The 14,487-nt window shown below is 31.8% G+C and overlaps 1 protein-coding gene across 2 annotated transcripts in view; it reads right to left on the bottom strand.

Moving 5' to 3' along the window:
* Positions 1 to 7,578, bottom strand: part of LOC142318996 (thiamine transporter 1-like) — a 47,628-nt gene extending 40,050 nt beyond the window's left edge. The window contains exon 1 of one of the 2 annotated variants that reach the window (XM_075355774.1): positions 7,096 to 7,578. The gene's annotated coding sequence lies outside the window, so the exon portion shown is untranslated. The remainder of the gene's footprint in view (positions 1 to 7,095) is intronic. The other variant, XM_075355776.1, reaches the window with a different exon arrangement.
* Between the last annotated feature and the right edge of the window lie 6,909 nt (positions 7,579 to 14,487).

Here is a 14,487-nt window from a genome sequence, read left to right as displayed (position 1 = left end):
CTGAAATAATATTAATAAAGTAAATCCTAATGACAAAGAAAAATTATGTAATATCATTAGTAGTGAAATTCATGAAATTAAATGTGAAAATTTAACTTATAAACCAATTTTTAATTATAATAAAAAAGTAATTTACCATTTGAAAAATAAATTAAATAAAAATAATTGTTTAATTTTTAAATCTGATAAAACCAATATACCTGTCATCATGTATATCGAAAAATATAATAATTTGATGAAACAATACATCCAGAAAATAATTTCAAAGAAATAAATGACTCCACTAATAAATTTTTAAAAATAACTAAAAGTTTAATTGCAAAATACCGTAATATTTTTAATTATAATAATAACTTAAAATATCATTCAGATTACATTTTGTACCAATTGCACCAAAATTAACAGGACTTCCAAAAATACATAAACCTGGTATCCCTATAAGACCTTTGATTGATTTTATATCTGTTCTATCTTATATTATTTACAAAACAATTGATAAAATACTTAGAATGAAAATGAATTTGAATTATAATTGTAATATAAAAATTGGATTTGAATTTGTAAATAAATTAGATAAAGACTTAACAATTGGAGAAAAAACTAGGATGGTTAACTACAATATTAGTAACAGATATCCTAGCATACCCATAGACAAAACAATTTACATAATAAAAAACTAATTACATATAAACGAAGACTCTTTGTTGATAATAGTATTACTATCATTAAAAATATACGCCAACAAAACTACTTTAAATTTGCTGACAAATATTATACTCAGGAAAATACCTTACTGATGGGTTTTCCTTTTTCAGCTATCATGTGCGAAATTTATTCACAAAATTTTGAAAATAAACTTATTTACGGCATTATTCATACTCATGATATCCTACTATAGATTCGGTATGTCAATGATATTTTTGTTGTTTATAATCTTGTTATATACAGTACAATAAACATCTAATAATTTTGAATAAACCATTTATTTCAAATAAATAAATGGTCTGAAATTTTTCCTTTGAAATCAATATAAATAGAACAATAAATTACTTAGATGTTAGTAAAAAAATTAATTAAAGTAATCAGTTTGTAATGTCAGTGTGTAGGAAACCCACAACCAATAAAACTACAATACATAGATATTCAAATCATCCTTGGTAACACAAAATTAATGCATATACAAACATGACTAATAGGCCGATTAACTATACACAATATAATAAAAATAAAAATAAATTAAACAAAGAAATAGATATTATTTAAAACAAATTGCTGTACATAAAGGTTATAGTGACTCTTTAATTGATAATATAAACAAAAAAAACCCTCTTCCTTTTTATATAATAGTATAGACATATTATTACACTGTATACAAATCTTTTTAATAATTTAGACATTGTATCAAGAAATAGATATCTGAATATTTTACAGATAAATGTAACGGCAGATAAATACAGTACGGATAAAAAATTAAACTTCTCCTGGACTTATCTGAAAGAAGGTTAAGGAAAACCTTGGGATAGTATTACAAATTACAAAATTATTGAACAAAGAAAAAAAGATTATACTCCATTTTAATACATAATTATATATATGTATAAAGTAGTAGTTATGAAACTGTCTGAAAATAACATATAAATTAAATAAATAAAGTGGTGCAGAATAAAACAATTTTCATGGCAATAATTGATAAATATTTGAGAACGCTGGATATTAAACAAGTATATAAAAAATGCATCTAAATCTCAGTTTGTATTAGTTAAATCTAACAGCCCCGTTTTTTATCCTGAAACATTGTAATTTTTAAAAGCAGCCCCAAGATGATGTAATATTTTGTATTTTAGACTGAGTTTACATAGGCATTGAAAGTATTTAATAACAAAGATAAACTAAGCAATTGATTAAGATACTACTTATCAAAGCACTGTAATTTAAACCATCACATAACTTTTTTCACATTAATATCATATTATGAATTTATTGTATACTTAATGAAGAAATACATAATATTTTGTTGAAGAATATTTTATCTTTAATTAAAGTCATGTCTAATTTTACCAGACACCTTTTATATAGATTCTATTAAAACACTTCAATTTATTCTCGGAGTGCTTAGATATAAGATTTAATCATTAACAAAAGATTAAAGTTGGTATACTTATTTTTAGAATTTAGGTAGCTTTATTTTTTGAAAATTTAAGATATCACTTATACTTGATAATTAATAATATATGTTTCTTATGTATTATAGTTATACATTGTACAGTATTTTTTTCTATAATTGACATTTGTAAAAGCTATTAAAATGTATCTGCAGGCAAAAAAAATAAATTTTGTTGAAAATAGGTTAATTTAATCATTCTATGAAAATTTACATTACAGGCAAACAAAAATACTACTACTATGATAAATGAGAATATTATACACAATATTTATTTATTTATTTAACACGCAGACATTTAATGCATAATTATTAGTCTCTCAGCTTCCCCTTACACTGCCCACAAGACATACTCTTACAACTTGTATTTATTATCTTCATATAGTTTCTTATGAAATCCTAATTCACACCAGAGTCTTCTTGTTCACAATGTACATAAAGTATTACACGTAATTTCAAGAGGCCAAATACCAGTGTTATGAGATGTTCGAAATGTAGTTGTAATGTAATGTCATTTTTTTTACTACTGGCACTGTTTTATTATTATTTTTTTTATTTTATAACATTGATAAATACAATTTTTGTTTCTTAATATGATACAAAAATGTATAATTTTTGATTATTATTGGTTTTTCAACAACAACAACAACAACAATTATAATAATAATAATAATCCTTGTATACATAAAGGTGAGTAGATAGTATTAACCAGTGCCAGATATTGAGTTGTTCAGTATAGTTATTAAAATACAGAAGTGTATGTAATAGGCTGTATAATACATATAAGAAAAGTCCATTTTTATGTTGTATGGAGTGGTAAGATGTGGTGTAAATAATTGTTTTATTTCTGTTGGTGTGAATGGAACAATTAGTATAATTAGTGGAGTGGGATTATTAATATTTCATCTGAAAACAGGTTATATATGTAAAGATCAATGAACTTATTAACAGAATTAAGGATATCCATATTTCAGACAACCCCAAATTTGCATACTGACATAAAATCAATCTCTAAGCTAACATACCTTTTACAATAAACATCAGCATAATAAATGAGTCACAAAAAAAAACTACCAAATTCTAAAAATTTATTTTAAACACAGTTCTTTTACCCTAAAGTAACAAAGTTTTAGTATCAAGCGTCATAAGACTAGACATCATACTACGACAATCCATTATTAAACAATAATGATAACAAACAATGTAAAATATCTTCAAATATATTTTTAAAGGCAATGTAATGGTTCGTTTAAAAAAAAATCTTCCAGTTAAGTAATTTCAAAAAACCTTCACTGAGACAACTACTTGAACTTGCTCGATAAAATAAAAAGGAATCATGGAAATCACTCCATATGTGAAAGAGTAAAGCTTTAACAAAAGGAGATAAAAAAAATAATAAATATATATATATGGATACGTATGGGTCAAATTAAAACCTTCCGCCTTTATCTAAATTTGTAAAAAAATGTTAATTTAATAGGTGATATAATTATAATTCATTTACAAGATGCCTCTTGTAAAATGAATTAAGATCCTCTTTACAGATGTGCTTCTTCAAACCATAAATATATTGTACCAGGTAAGCAACTTATAATGGACACTACAGATTTAACACAGTTGTAGCATGTAACATTTTATGAATGAAATGAAATTGTAAATTAAATCTTTTATTTACATTAGCAAATGTTTACATATCTACCACAACTTTTCAAAAGATGTTGGAAGTGAGTGCTCTGGGCAGCAATGCACTTTTGTGTTTGAGTGATCATATTGAGTCACCTGACACAAAACATTATTGTCAATGACTTCTTGTTAAATGTTCACCTTCAGTTCATTAATATTGAAGGTGGTTAGATAGCCCAAAGGAAAAAATCACAACTAGACAAATCTGGGGAATGCTACTGTCCTCTGGTGTCACAATAATTAAGACATTTCAGTTTATCTATTCTCTTAAGTTGTTACACTATATGGTTTCAAATTTAAATCATGAAGAATCTTACAAAAAGATATAAAAGATTTATAATATAAAAGAAATATAATATAAAAATATTTAGATATAAAAGATTTTTATATTGTTTTGTTGTGATATTTACTTACAGATTTTTCAGACCAGCAGAAATTCTTTGAATATTAGCTCTCTGGAGAGGTAATAATTCTCCAGAGAATTCTAGAGAATTACAACCTCTGGAGTTCTAATGGAAGGTTGCCTATTTCATTTTGCATTTTTAACTGACCTCTTAGTATGCCTTTTATTACAAAGTTGTGTACTACTGCGTTTGGAACTTCTCCGAATATTTGTGTATTTCTTGAAAAAATCCAGAATGCACATAATCTTCAACTATAGCAATCCTTTCTTCAATAAAATAAGGCATTTGAAAAAAATTACAAAGAACAAAACTATACTGCACTGGACCATAAACAGTATACAACTGACAACGACAGACAAGAGAGTAGCATATACACCAATAGTGGAAATAATAAAAGCGGAATTAAAGATGATACTCAAATAACTGCATTTCAAGAAGGCTCTGTTCCATTTTAATTTGCTTACCCAAAACATCAGGTTTTTATTCTTGAAAAAGAAAATTTTCTTCTAAGAATTATTTTTTACCGGAGAAATGAAGTTATCAGTACACAGTGCTGCCAGCATGTAATATTTATGATGCAGACAGCTACAGAAAAAGATAGTTTACATACATACTTTCTCTTTCTTCTGTTTAGCCTCCAGAACCACCATAAGGCATAAGTTCAGAGGATGATATGTATGAATGTAAATGAAGTGAATCTTGTACAGTCTCAGGTTGATCATTCCTGAGATGTGTAGTTAATGGAAACCCAACCACCAAAGAACACTGGTATCCACGATCTAGTATTCAAATCCATATAAGAATATACATAATCTGTATACATACTATGGCACACCAAGCAAAATGTCTTCTTACTGAATAATACTTATTTAAAAAAACCACAACTGAAGCAGAATGTAAATTTAAAGCACTTATACATTCTGCTTCAAATTTCTTCCATACAAACAAAATGTCAAAATATTGTGGAAATACTATATTACCATAATAGATTCAGTTTTAACAAGAAGTTGACACTATGAGAAACCCTTTTATAGGACTAATAATATCCCCAATTCTTTATATTGTGGTATACAATATTAAGCAAATACAGAGAAAATCATTCAGGCAGAAAATTCACTTCTAGATCCAGATAAAATCCAGCTAATTTTTTCTTAATCTAAGAAATTCCAAAGTTTTGCGAGTAATAATTTTCCCTAGAATGTTACTGAACATATTGTATAAAGAAATTGGGTTAGATTTATTTGCATAGTATCACCATTGCTTTTAAAGACAGATTTGAGGAAATTAGACAGATTTGAAATCTGTCTGGAAAACTGCTCGAGTTAAAATATACTTTTATTAGATAAATAAGTTGCTTGAATTATTATAAATTACATTCCATTAAAATTATTCATAAAATTTTAAGATTTATCTATTCATAACAGTTTTATTCTATTTTATATGCCAAATTTAATCATAGAAAAACTTTCTTATTCAGTTAAAAATGTTTTAACTATGTCCCAGCATTCCACCAACTCTGGAAATTGATGAGGGACATCTTCAAATAAGTTCTGATCCTATTCTCAGGTCTTTAATACTCAATACTGGAGGATAAGCAAATTTTTACATCTGTATTTGAGCTATTATTGAAAAATATTTTATAAGTATTAACCTCTCCCATACTAGCTAAATATTCCCTGAATTTCAGAAGGATTCAGAAGGGAAATGCCCAGTACCTAAAAGATTGGTTGAAGCAATTAAAATGGGTTATTTATCTCATTTTCTGTGGGTAGATATCCATATCTTTATATGCACTTTTCTCTTACCTTCATACTTATCCTTCTCAGTAGTGTAGCAAAATTTACAGGTACCACCATCCTTGGTATTGTTATGGCTTGGAGGGATAGCTCCCAGGTTTTCTAACTAAAGATTCTATCAAGGCCCAACCTGGGACTGAGGTACATGTCAGCTAAAGCCAGACTTCCTATTTCCTCTTAATTCCCGAGCAAAAATAAATTTTATTAAATTTAAATTGTGTCTGTCCTGTGTTACTGTGAAAAATGTTATTTTCCTTACATCTTTATTTGTAGCCGAATCCTGTTTGTTCAGTGTAAAACCTGTACTTAGTACAGTTTATGTGTGAACAGCTAATGAGGTCATAATTACCAAAAACCAAACAAAGAAACTTCAAAAAAGTTGTTAACAATATTGTTAGAAAAATAAAAATAAAAAATAAGAGGCAACTTACCACTGTTTTTTTTGCACTAGCAAAGAGGTTGTAGCGAGATTCAAAAAATATTAACAGAGTGATGTAAAGCACCCATAAAAAATAAAAATAAATGTTTAAATAAATATTTAGGCAAAAAATATATCAACTTCAAAAATCAACAGTAACAAATTTAAATCCCTTACACTTCAAAAGATTATGCATAATGAAAAACAGCAAATGATAACGTAATTAATGAACTGATAAAATTTGAAAGTAATGATTGGCTGAGGAAACAATATGTTTATTTTTAATTTTTCACGTTTATAATTACATCCCAAAAAAGTAGAAATCTGTACAAACTTTTAGCAGAACTGATGAAAAATAGCAGTAAGTGACAAATTTAACTTAAAAAGAAATTACTAGTAATATTACAATTATTAGAAAATATTGTTTCCAGATTTCTGGTTAATAGATTTTATCACTGTAAGAAAATATATTCGTAGACAGCTAATGGGGCTTAACCAAAATATTGGCTTTAATAACTGTAAAAATTAGGCAGTAAAAATTTTGTTATATTTATTTTCTACATGTACTTGATGTCTTAACTAATGGCACTAATGACAGAAAGATATTTAATTATTTTAATTTACTGTTGTTACCTGAACTGTATGAAGATAAAGTATTGTTTTAGAAACAAATACGTTTTCCTTTTGATGAATGTATAGAAGTCTTGTAATTTTCACATATTTTTTCACATGTAAAGAAGTTTCTAATTTAAACAAAAATTATAAATAACTTTTCCCTTTTTAAACCGAACTGAGATTCCATTATATTTTTGTAATTAAAGTCTGCAATAAAATTAACTGTTTTAACTGGAGTAAAGATGTGGCCCAAAATCTAGAATTTAATTATTGCAGAATAGCACACATATATGTTATATAAAAAATATTACTTAAAATTATATATTATTCACGTTAATGTTTATCATTTGTTATATTTTCTTTATTCTCTATCAAAGAATACAAGCAGTTAACATCTCACAATAAACAGTGTGTTATACTTGAATTCACAGACAGAAAACTGAAAAGTAATATTTAGGATCAGAACTCATTATATACAATCTGACTGGTTAACCTTGAAAACAAGTCACAGAATACGTCAACATTCAAACAGGTGTTATAACTACACTTAATATTGCATCAATTATATCCATTTCAACATTCATAATTATACTGTTATTTAAACTGTTTGTACACACTCTTATCTAAGAAACCATAATTTTTATTATCAATTGTAGAATACTGAAAGTTCAAGTACACTTTAGTTTATAATAAAATAATTATCAAACATTTTTAATTACTTTTTTAAATTTAATAAAAGGCAATAAAAATTATCTGTGAATTCAATACTTAAATTTTTAGTGCTCTCTCTCTGTCTGTCTGTCTGTCTGTCTGTCTGTGCGCGTGCTCGCGCGTGCGCGCACAATGCATGCAAAAATTTCAAATAGTAAATGTTTTCATTCTTGCTATGAAAAGGATCACCAGCTTTGTGGACTGTTAAACTTTAAAGTCCAGTTAAACTTTATATGAAGAACATATAAAGTTCTTCATAACATCAAAGAATTATTTCTTTTGAATTATTTTATTTTCAATTAAGTTAAATTTTTACTACTTCATGTCATAAAGTAAATGAAATTGTTAAAAAAAACAGTGAAAATTAGTGAATGATAATAGGATCAACAATGATTTTATTAAATGAGATTAACTGATTCTTATAGTATTTTTCATCCTGATTTCATATAGGAAATCAGAATTCTTCTATCAGGCTTAGTTTCTTTGTGACTGCTATTCTTATTTTCAGGTAGTATCATGCATGAACTCCATAAGCATAGCATTTTGTGAATGTATTTTATTATTTATCAATTAAATAGCCTTTGTTTATTTATTACAGTCCCTTAATTGTTGTCATATTGATTTGTTATACATTAGTAATTATGTTTTTTATTTTCACACTAATTAAAATGAACAAAAATATTACTCATTCTTCCTATTTTCATCTTACTCATATCATCCACTCAATTAGTTATTTCTGTCGTTATTATATTTACTTATAAACTGTTGTGCAGACTAAAGAAATATTTTTAATTATCATTCAAATCTAAGTACTCATGTGTGATCACTCAGTTTTATAGCTGGTTTTCATATTTGCGAGTATATGTTGTTCAGCAAGAGTGTATGTTTATTAAATTACTGTTTATAAAGTGTTTCTTTTTAAACAATATTAGTTATTGTAATGTATTAACAATGTCTTGCAATTGCATTAATCATCCAAACAATTTCTGCTGCGTCTGTGGTGAGGTAATGTTGTAGTCTCAGAAAAGAAACTCCACTGATAAAAAAATCTTATGAACTACTGTATTTTGGATGTAAATTAGGTTATCAGGACAAATCTTGGGCTCCTCATATTTCCTGTGCTTCTTGTGTAACATTGTTGACTGGTTGGCTAAATTGATCTTGTCACATACAATTTGCAATTCCAATGGTTTGGAGAGAATCAAAGGATCATACCACAGACTGTTATTTTTGTGTAATAAAGATATCTAGGATAACAGCTAAAACTACATGTACTGTTGTTAAATACACTGATATTCTCTCTGCCATGCAGCCAGTGTCACATAGCCAAGAGCTTCTAATTCCAGTACCACCAGAAACTTGGAACTTAGATGAAGATGAAAATATCGAATCTTGTGCTGACTTATCACACGATAAAGAAAGAGAACCAAACTTTTTAGAAAATAGATATACTAAACCCCATTTAATTAATCAGTCAAAATTAAATGATGTGGTTTGTGATCTAAATTTATCAAAGAATCAAGCAGAAATACTGGCATCAAGACTGAAATGTTGGCATCTTTTACAACCAAAAATTAAAGTAAAGTTTTAGAGATGGGATATGTTTTTCTTGTAACTTCAGTTACAATTTGCACTGGGAAATGATCGCTTCCATGCAGATCCTCTAAAACATGGAAGGTGTACCTTGGTGCTACCGATCCACTTATGAGTGCTAGATCTATACAGGATGTCGATCCATCTCTGACATTGAAAAAACTTCCTGATCCATTGTTTAAAAGAATAAGATCAGAATTCATCAGGAACCTTTCCAATTCTCAAACACTGGGATTTACTCGATCCGATCCCGAAAGAAAATTATGAGCATTAAAATCACCCACCAGTAATACAGGTGGGGGAAGCTGAGAAATTAATCGTGCTATGTCATCCTCCTTCCAATCAAAATTCGGCAAGTATATGTTGCACACAATGACCTGAAGCGGACGCTTCATTCTAATGGCGACCGCTTGTAGGTTTGTAATTTGATCAACTGCTTCGGCGGTAGCTCTAGTCGATGTTAATATCGCTACTCCACCTGTAATTCTTATATTTGGCGGTTGATCTCGCCGAAATATATCATATCCTCTTAATTGAAAATTTTCATTTCAGCAGAAATGTGTTTCTTGCAGACATATACAAATTGGGTCTACATCATGTACCAAGCGTTGGAGCTTATGGAAGTTTGAAAAATATCCATTAATGTTCCACTGTACAATCGACTCGCTAACTTTAAATTAACTTATGGCCTTGGTTTACCTTTCGGCCACCCTTTTTAACTTTTTTATTCTCTATATTACGAACAGCTTTGTGTTTGCGGAGAACACCGTCGCCCGTATAGCTCCCGGCCTCCGAATCGGAGACCACCGAAGCGGCAGACGACGAGAAATGGATCGGCGCCGATTGAGATACGGAAACCCGGCCGACCCCCGACACGGGAATCGCACCAGTCACTACCCCTGAACGGGGGCCACTTGCCCCTCCTTGTGTGGTTTTTGGTGGCCCTCTGTGGTTTAGAGGCCACCTCAGTTGCAGGAGGCTTGGGAGCCTCTTGCAACTGAGGCTAACAGACTGCGAAACAGTCACTTTCTTCCGATCATTATCTAATATCTCTCTAAGACGGACGTTGCCTTCTGGCTTGGCGTCCGTTTTCTTCTGTTCAAGAGCACCTTTCTATTTCGAAGATGTATCATAAGGAGGCTGTACTAATATCTTTGACTTGACAGGTTCTTTACTACTGAAAGGCTTCATTTTGTTTTCTATAGTCCTTTCAATCATGCTAGTCAAGGTGGGCGCAAGTTTGTTGATAAGCTGACTTTCATCGTCATCAATTGGAGCAGGAGCAGGAAAAGCAGCCGATGCCTGAGCATAAGTTGTTGTTGCTCTAGGTTTGCGGGCGTTTAATATCTGTTTAGCTTCAAGGTAGCTGGTTTTCTGCAGGGTTTTTACTTCCTGCACAGCTACTTAGTCTTTGTAGACAGGATACTTTCTGGATCTACATGAATGCTGTCCTTTGCAATTGATACATGAAGGAGGCTCCTTACATGGCTCTCCTTCATGCACCTCATCACCGCACACGCATATTTGCGGTCTCTCACACCTGCAGGAGGCGCAAAGTACCTGGGTATAATAATTGACCGGAAACTCAGCTTTGCTGAGCAGCTTCGGAGAGCCGCCGACAAAGCTGCGAGAGCCGTAACTGCTCTCAGCCGGCTCATGGCGAATGTCGGCGGACCGAAGGCCAGCAGACGGTGACTGCTAATGTCCATGGTGCATTCCATCCTGTTATACGGGTCGTAAGTGTGGGCCCAGGCATTAAGAGCTGCAAGAGACCGGGAGCGGCTCGCACAGGTACAACTTATCGCAGCCTTGCGAGTCGCTTCCGCGTATCGGACGGCCTCTGAGCCTGGAATCGCACCAGTCACTACCCCTGAACGGGGGCCACTTGCCCCTCCTTGTGTGGTTTTTGGTGGCCCTCTGTGGTTTAGAGGCCACCTCAGTTGCAGGAGGCTTGGGAGCCTCTTGCAACTGAGGCTAACAGACTGCGAAACAGTCACTTTCTTCCGATCATTATCTAATATGTCTCTAAGACGGACGTTGCCTTCTGGCTTGGCGTCCGTTTTCTTCTGTTCAAGAGCACCTTTCTATTTCGAAGATGTATCATAAGGAGGCTGTACTAATATCTTTGACTTGACAGGTTCTTTACTACTGAAAGGCTTCATTTTGTTTTCTATAGTCCTTTCAATCATGCTAGTCAAGGTGGGCGCAAGTTTGTTGATAAGCTGACTTTCATCGTCATCAATTGGAGCAGGAGCAGGAAAAGCAGCCGATGCCTGAGCATAAGTTGTTGTTGCTCTAGGTTTGCGGGCGTTTAATATCTGTTTAGCTTCAAGGTAGCTGGTTTTCTGCAGGGTTTTTACTTCCTGCACAGCTACTTAGTCTTTGTAGACAGGATACTTTCTGGATCTACATGAATGCTGTCCTTTGCAATTGATACATGAAGGAGGCTCCTTACATGGCTCTCCTTCATGCACCTCATCACCGCACACGCATATTTGCGGTCTCTCACACCTGCAGGAGGCGCAAAGTACCTGGGTATAATAATTGACCGGAAACTCAGCTTTGCTGAGCAGCTTCGGAGAGCCGCCGACAAAGCTGCGAGAGCCGTAACTGCTCTCAGCCGGCTCATGGCGAATGTCGGCGGACCGAAGGCCAGCAGACGGTGACTGCTAATGTCCATGGTGCATTCCATCCTGTTATACGGGTCGTAAGTGTGGGCCCAGGCATTAAGAGCTGCAAGAGACCGGGAGCGGCTCGCACAGGTACAACTTATCGCAGCCTTGCGAGTCGCTTCCGCGTATCGGACGGTCTCTGAGCCTGCAGTACTGGTGGTCGCCGGCGTCATACCCATTGCTATTTTGGCAAGGGAGCGCCAGGTGATCTACAGGAAACGACGGGCAGGCGAAGACCGTGAGACTATTGCCAACGAGGAACGCACTCCCACGTTCCTCGCATGGCAAGAGACCTGTAACCACGAGACCAGAGAACGATGTACTGTAAGGCTTTTCCCCCTTGTCAGACCGTGTAAGGAGAGTTGGAATACTATGTGACCCAATTTTTAACGTGTCATGGGTACTTCCGTGCTTAGCGCCATGTCATTGATTAACTGGCATTTCTCCCGCCACCAGCCCATTCGGTCGCCCTAGAGCATAGACCAAATGTCAGTGCCAAAATACGGCTACTGTGCCTCTAAAACAGTTTAGCGACCTCGTTTCTAAAAGCTCCTAGTGAGCTACTTATCAGCGTGAGCGGATTAAGCAGGGTGCTATTAACCACCCGCTTATGTGTCCCAACCGCACATATATCCATATGTCCTTTTATCATTTTTTAAAGAGGGTGTTGGTAATTACTAGTTCATATAAAATTTTGAAAACTACTTCCTCTTCCATTTTTTGACGTAGCTTATATTCTCCAACTATTTTTCCTTCTTGTTCTTTCGCTAATACACCACTTCTCTATTAGGAACATCAAATTATCTCCTTTAACATATTAATAAAATCATCTATTTCCTTGTATTATATACTCTTTCTTTCTCTTCATCTTCTCCTGAAGTGTTCAGCACATAAACCTGCAGTATCATTCTAGACTTGGACTTTGTATTTCTCTTTAATATTACAATTCTTGAAGTAATAATGACATCATCTTATTGTACTAAGATAAAGTGAATATAATTTAAGATAATGTGAGTAACTGTTAACATACACAAACAAAATATATAACAAATTGAACTTTGTAATTGAATACAATCAATAGATAAAAACATTCTTTTGACCCCCACCATATAAAAAAAAAAAAAAAAAATGTATACTTTCAAGATATATAGAAAATAAATTACCACAAGCACTCGTTTACAACACCTCAAATTACTTGATTAACATAAAATAACTCGCATAAACTACCAGCTCTTGAAGTATGATCGAAGGACTACTCATCCATAATGTCATCAGAAGGCCATGCTGCAGAAGAACTACACTGCAAAATACGTAGTATTTACAAATGTATATATCAATATACTCCTACACAAATTAAATAAAAATAAAAACAAAAAATATATCACACCAACATAAATAAACAATGACTCATAGAAAATTGTTCAAAAAATTAAAAAAAAATTGGATCCAATATAGCCATTAGAACAAACAAAACCAAATAAATTATTACACAAATTGCAATCGCCAAAAAGGGAAAAGCCTTTGATATACATAAACTAACTGTTCTGACTACATAATGTTCCACATTTATCAAACAGGGCAGAGTTTTAAATAAAACTACAATGAACATCTTGATACTGTTCACCACAGAACTGCCTGTACAGTGAGTACCATCACTCTCAGAGAAAGCAACTCGACTTTGTGTCTGTTGTACCTCTAGTGTTTTACATGCATCACAGCGTCAATAAAAATGTATCATCACAGCTACTATCAATGAAGCTATTCTATTCTAATCTAATAACAGTCATACCAGAGATCTGTCCTTTGTTCACAGTTCTAATACATTAGTGTGTTTTCACCTTTCACATCAATCAAAGAGGACAGCATTCTTATAAGTAAAAATATATTTTTAATTTTCTCTCTCTCTCTCTCTGCTATAATTTGAACAACTCTTTTTCTGCCATATGTAAACAATACATCTCACAATCTCATTTTTCACCTTTGGCAATTTTTTTTATAGGAAATGTGTAGTTCTCTACATTTTTTTTTTGTTACTATTGTATACTGATCTGAATCTGTGTTTGATACAATTTTTCTTGTTCAAGTTCAAAATTATGAAGTGAATTTTCTGTTAATTTATTTTTACCATTAGAATAAGTATTTTCTTCTTCAGATTGTAATAATTTACTAATAGCCACACAATCTATAAATGTATATAACATAATAAATGACAATGAAAAGAAAGATTATGTATAATAAATTTGTTAAAAACAAACATCAATTTCATAAAGAGAGAAATGAGAACACTGTCAGGTACATCAGGATACAGAATACTACAGACTATATTGAGAAACAAATTCAAGCTATTAACTTGAATTCTAAAAAAACAAAAATTGCAAGATGACTGAAGTATTATGAGTCATCAAAATATATGTAAATAATGTAATAAAAACAA

The sequence above is a fragment of the Lycorma delicatula genome, chromosome 2 (assembly GCF_047948215.1).
Source record: "Lycorma delicatula isolate Av1 chromosome 2, ASM4794821v1, whole genome shotgun sequence".
Lineage (NCBI taxonomy): Eukaryota > Metazoa > Arthropoda > Insecta > Hemiptera > Fulgoridae > Lycorma > Lycorma delicatula.
This window is presented reverse-complemented; position numbering and strand designations above follow the sequence as displayed.